The 6,011-nt window shown below is 43.0% G+C and overlaps 1 long non-coding RNA gene across 1 annotated transcript; it reads right to left on the reverse strand.

The window, feature by feature from the left end:
- Positions 1 to 917: 917 nt before the first annotated feature.
- On the reverse strand, positions 918 to 3,466 carry LOC148003772 (uncharacterized). Its single transcript, XR_015629972.1, has 2 exons — positions 3,356 to 3,466; positions 918 to 1,439 (listed from the first exon to the last, which is right to left on the reverse strand). It is a non-coding gene; the product is annotated as an uncharacterized LOC148003772 (long non-coding RNA).
- Positions 3,467 to 6,011: the final 2,545 nt, after the last annotated feature.

A 6,011-nucleotide genomic window follows, 5' to 3' on the forward strand; every position in this document is an offset into this window, starting at 1 on the left:
CTGTGCAAAGACACACACATATACGTGTGTGTATATCTATATACATATATCTGTTACAAATAAGTGCATTTCTATGAATGCAAATATCTACTAAGCCAAACACAGGAAACAGTAATAAAATAAATAGATAGACCAAATGACAGAAAGTTCTCCTGTCTGATGACTCCAATGGAGCCGATATTTGTGACACTGTACTATTTCACACAAAGTTCAATGGATGCACGAGAGTCAAACGCCTTAAACAATGTTAATGTCTGTGTTGAAGTGAAACGAACTCTAATTCTTAGTAAAACCTATTATTTCAGTGAGCCAGTGAGAGAAACAAGAAGGAACTACGTCTCAGGTGCGAAGTTTAATCCGTTAGATTGGGATTGCCTCTCAGGCTGATGGAGTGGCAGAGCTCCATCACCAGCAGCGCGTCTAGGAAGCAACAACGAGGAAGCGGGCTACCATGCTCTGGACTCAGTACACGGAATCTCAGGTCTTCCGTAGCAAGTTGGAAAGTCTGAAGTCTGCTTCCATTCTGATGCCTTCGACTCCAATCGTATCTGTCCTCTTCATCCTTCTGTGGCCCTGTTATACGTAACTAAGCTGTCGTCGAATTCCGGTTTCCTGCAAACTCCCCCTCCTTTCAATGCTCCACTAAGACTCCATGGCCTCAGGATTGTCCTGGGGTTCTGCTGAGCAAGGGCTGTAGCAGCGACCGCACCTTCTGCCCTTCCCCTGTGACTTTCGCAGCCGTGTTACCACGCTCTGCTTTCTCCAAGTCCCTTCTTCAACACTATCTCCCAGCAAAAGCCTAACCAGCAACTGAGACACACACTGTCTTCTCTCCATAATGCTTATCCGGACCTCGATTACAGTATTTCTTTGCTTGAATTTGCTATCTCTCAAACCTCTAAAGGATTAGGACAGTGAAATAAAAAATTCAGTTTTATTTGTTGGTTGAAAAAAAAAGGTCCCCCCAAAAGTCCCTGGCATTCACAGCAGTCACTTGGCACACAATTGTTGAATGTTTTAATATCCCCATGGTCTATTGCTACCACTGGTCTGTCAACTCTCTAAGTAAGGGAGGGCCTGGATCTTAATCATCATGTACTATACTGCCTGGCACCAGAGGGGGAAGAAGGTGACTAACAAGTAGAAATGCTTAAAAGGAAACTAACAAGTTGAAAATGAGGCGTGTTTTTAAATGGAACCATTTTTAAGTGATTTTTTTTAAAGCTTGTTAAACACATCAAGATAATCCTGTGTTGTAAAAGTAAATAAACGAATGAATAAGTAAATAAAGAATGAATGAATGAATGAATGAGTAAATAAAAGGTTGAGAATCACATCGCCGAGCCTTTGTTCTCCATGAAAAGGGCCGTGTGCTGCCTTTATCCCGTGTAGTTTTTGAAAGATCCATGGCGTGGTCCCTTTGTATGTCTGCCGTAAACCTGAGGAAAGTAAGGAGGTAACTGTGAGGCATCCTGCCCAGAACTACACTGCAAATTACTGCTGGGATCTTGGTGGTTCATGGCAACACCTTTCACTTGGAGGTCTTCGGGGTCCACCTTTCAGGCTGACCTTCTGGAATTCCAAATGTTGGGGTGATTTTTGTTTTGTTTAGTTTTTAGGGTTTCATGTGTGTGCATGTGTGTATGTTATCATGAAAACCATTCTGGCTGTTCCCTTCCAACAATCAAGCTAATATCATGAAATTAAGGACTTAAATATTGGAAAGATTCAGGACCCTTTTAGCACAGTTAACAAGTGCACCACCCGTCACCCCAACCCAAGGCACACACTAGCATTGCCTTTGTAGTCACAGAGTTTATATTTAATAAGAGTCTACTAAGCCTATTTAACACAGGAAACCAAGGTGATACAGTCCTTTACTGAAGCCCACATTTTAAGGACTTCTTTGATGGATGGATTTCTTTCCTATTCGGAGCAGGTGAAGTCCAACTGGGCACATGTATTTTGTAATTCCATATCACTTTTCTAAATCAATAGGCAGTTAGCTCTGAATGGGAATATTTGGGCATAAAAGAAGTCAAAAGAATTAGAGTACTAGCTCTCCTTTGTACAGGCTCCTGTTTACATATTCCATATAGTGTCAGGTCAAACACCTTAACTTGTTTTATAGACTCGCTGCCTAATAGTCTTCAGCTCCTGCATAATTTTCCCTACATTATTCTTGAAGGCAATATTAATTTACATGGGTTAAAAAGGGTCATTAGTTTATTACTTAGTGTCCATGTGGCCGTTAGCAAAGAGAAAGTATTATGCAAGTACCAAATGACACTCCCCCCAGAACCTGGATTTTTAAGGTTTTCTCAACTCTTCTTTCATTGTCAGATAATTTATGTATCTATATTCACGATGCTCCTTAGCTTAAGGCTCCTTTCCTTAATGCACATGTTTATTCAACAATATGCTAAACATGTTTATATTTAAGTTTCACACATGCACTGAGTATACATCACGCTGAAGAAGGCATAGACAAAGGAGGAAAACAATGTGCACAGATGTAGTTGAGGGCCGTAATCATAAAACTAGGGAAATGGTCACGACTACTCCGCATAGCTAACAGGTAGGCCAAGTACCAAGGTAGAAGGAAATGTTACTGTACTTTGAAGGTTACATCAAATCACACTTACCACAGTACTGTTTTAAAGTAATGTATATGCATTAGCTAATCTAACATCTGAGCCCATAAAACGTAAATATATGTTACTCAACACGTTGCTAAATTGCTAAGGAAAAACTGGGAATGGAGTCTTTGAAAATGAAACTTTAATAATTAGCCATAATTTCGGTGATGGAAAGCAAGGGGGCCCTGTATTAGCTAGCCTTCCCGTTATTTCGACCAAACACTTGACAAGAGCAATTTAAGAAGGGGAGTATTTATTCCAGTTCACAGTTGGAGGGAGTGCGGAAGCTCCACTTAGAACCTACAGCATTCTTTAGTGGATGCGCCACGTCTCTGGCATCCCCTATATCCTGGGGTCTGCACTACATTTACTCTTCACCTTCACAGCTTCCTGCACAAGCCATTTGAGAGCTTTGTGAAGAGCACCTGACCCTGATACCCACTGCCTAGCCTCGGCACCTTTCTGGAACCTAGATGCAAGCTCTCACCACTCTCTCATTTCAGTATCTACACACCTACAAAACTAGCATGGGAGCCAGCAGGATTTGAGGACCGCTCAAAATTCAGCCTGGCTTCCTCGAACTAAACTGCAGTTGCCAAGGAGTGCTTGCCTAGCTGAACTGGAGTAGCATTTCCTAGGTGGCCCTGCTCACTCAAGCAGAATACCCTAGCTTCTCCTTTTGAGGACTTTTAAAGACCCCAGGTGTGATTACTTACCTATACCTGTAATTCCAGGATCTGGGAATCTGAGGCAGAAGGAATTCCATGGTAAGTACTATGCTAGCTTGAGCCACAAGAATAAACCAGTCCTTAAAAAAAAGTTCTTTGTTAATTTCACACCCTACACCCCACTCCCATTCATCTGCTCTCCACCCTTCCACCCTCCTAAACAAAAGAGAATAAAATATACAAAAACAAAACAAAGTAAAGCAAAACAAAACAAAACAATCTCCTTGTGGAACCTCCTAGTGCAACACACTGTGTATCGCAGTAAACCCTTTCTTCCACCTAACTCCATATGCAAATACTCATTGCAGTGAGTCATAGGTCTGGTTCAAGGCCTCTGGCTTCTGCTACACTATCAATACTGGATTGGCACAGGAACAGGTAATCCTGTTGTTTTCCTGTGTCCTGGAGAGCCTGCAGCTTTGGATCTGTAGTACTGCCTTCATGCACTACAGCCATTCATAGATAGGGTAGATGTTGGGATGGGCCAACTCAAAGACATGGATCGGGGCCTGGTTGGTAGCTGAGCTGGTCAGCTAGACAGTGATCTCTGCACCCACACCACGAGGGCACATTCTCCAATACTGCCCTAGCTAGCTGACCCAATGCCTCAGCCAGCAAAGGGTCAGGGTGGCTCTCCTGCTCCCCTGTCCTAGGGCCAGCCTACCCAATCCCTGGCCACCAATGCCAGATCGACTATGCTGCAGAGTCTACTCTCCCACGTGCTACAGCTGATGGTGGGCAGTGCCAAAAAGCCAAAATAAAAACAAAAACAAAGCAGGAACTAGAGAGATAGTTCAGTGGTTAAGTTTACTTACTACTCTTGCTGAAGATTTATGATGAATACCTAGTATCCACATGGTAGTTCACAGCTGCCTGAGACTCCAGTACCTGGTGACCCTGCAATCTCTTCTGGCCTCTAAAGTCACAGCATGCACAAAGTACACTTACCCTTAAATAAAACATAAATAAATTGAGAGAGAGAGAGAGAGAGAGAGAGAGAGAGAGAGAGAGAGAGAGAGAAACTAAAAAGAGTTTGAAGAGTTTGAAGTTATACCCTGGAACTTCTGGAAGCTTCCTGGGATCTTGCCTTCACTTTCCTCATTCTCATGGTGCAAAGTATGTGGTTTCTCTTTAACTTCACTAATCCCTTTAACAATCATGGATACTTCGCAGGCGCACACAGACACAGACACAGACACAGACACACACACAGACACACACACACACACACACACACACACACACACACACACACACCTGCTACAACTCTAAACTCACTCTTTCCCACTCCAGTTTGCTCCAATTTTCACAGCTTCTCTGAATTTATCCTATAGATCTCAGTAATGGGAGTGAGTAATAACCATACCATAGCCTAAAAGTTAACTCGTATTGACATTTAATCTATCCGTTAATCAACCCAATTCTTCTGGATACAGCCTCCCTCAATCTTTCAGGACAAGAGCAGAAAATAACACGAACAGTTTCTAGTCCAATCTCCGATGGAGTTCTCCTTTGAAGCTCCCTGAACCAGGCCTCTGCTATCTGCCTTCCTTCTGGATTCAGGTCTTTCAAACCTCTACCAAAAAGGCCCATGGAGCTCTGCTTGAAAGTCTTAAGGTTTCTTTCCAGCCCAGGATTCCAACTCTCTTCATATTATGTATCCAATACAATTTCCTTGAGTGTGAGGTATGTGCACATGTGCGTGTGCAAGTGCCTATCTGTGTATAGTGGCTGTAAGACAACCACTATTGTTCACCTTTAAAAAAATGTTTGTGTGCAATGTTGGTTATATGTGCACTGTGTAAACATGTATCCATGTGTTTATGGATGTGTAAACATGTATCCATGTGTTTATGGATGCTCAGGGTTGACAGCAGTTATTTTTCTCAGTTCTTCTCCATCTTTACTTTTTGATACAGAGTCTCTCAAAAAACAGGAAGTTCATCAGTTTGGCTAAGCTGGCTGGTTCATGAGCGTCCTTCCTCTTGTAACTGCCCAGTGAAGTCTCAGGACTAGGGTTACAAATACATGCTACCGTACCCAGCTTCTCCATAGGTGTAGAAGCTATGAACACAAAGGATCACGCTTTTAAGGGCAGGCATTCTACAAACTGAGTCATCTCCCTAGCCCCACAACTTGAATTTTAGAGAGTGCCCTGGATGTTCTAGGTCTCACTGAGCAAGCCCAGCTGACTGGCCAGCAAGCCCTAGGGATCTGTCTGCCTCAACCTCACTGGTGATGAGATCACAAGCGTGCACCACGCTTAGCACATTATGTGGACTCTGTGGCTTGAACTCAGGTTCTCACGGCTGTACAGCAAGTTCTTCACCTATGGAGTGTCTAGCCCCACAAACCAATTTCAAAGTCCTTTAAATCACAGGCTCGTGGTTCACAATGACTCTACCACAGATACCTTATTCTCTCTCCATTATATTTTTTTACCTCTGTGATTAAAGAGATGGCAAGAAGGGACTTAAGGGAGAAGGATGGATTTGGCTCATGGTTTGAAGATAGGATCCATAATGGGAGAGAAGGCAAGAGGTAGGAGGGGCTTTAGGCTTGGGTGTACAAGACTGATCTTTCTATTCTGGGTTTGTCAGAGACAAGAAAACACGCTAAGAATACATACTGAGCTTTTCAGAGA

The sequence above is a fragment of the Rattus norvegicus genome, chromosome 9 (assembly GCF_021556685.1).
Source record: "Rattus norvegicus strain SHRSP/BbbUtx chromosome 9, alternate assembly SHRSP_T2T, whole genome shotgun sequence".
Taxonomy (NCBI): Eukaryota; Metazoa; Chordata; class Mammalia; order Rodentia; family Muridae; genus Rattus; species Rattus norvegicus.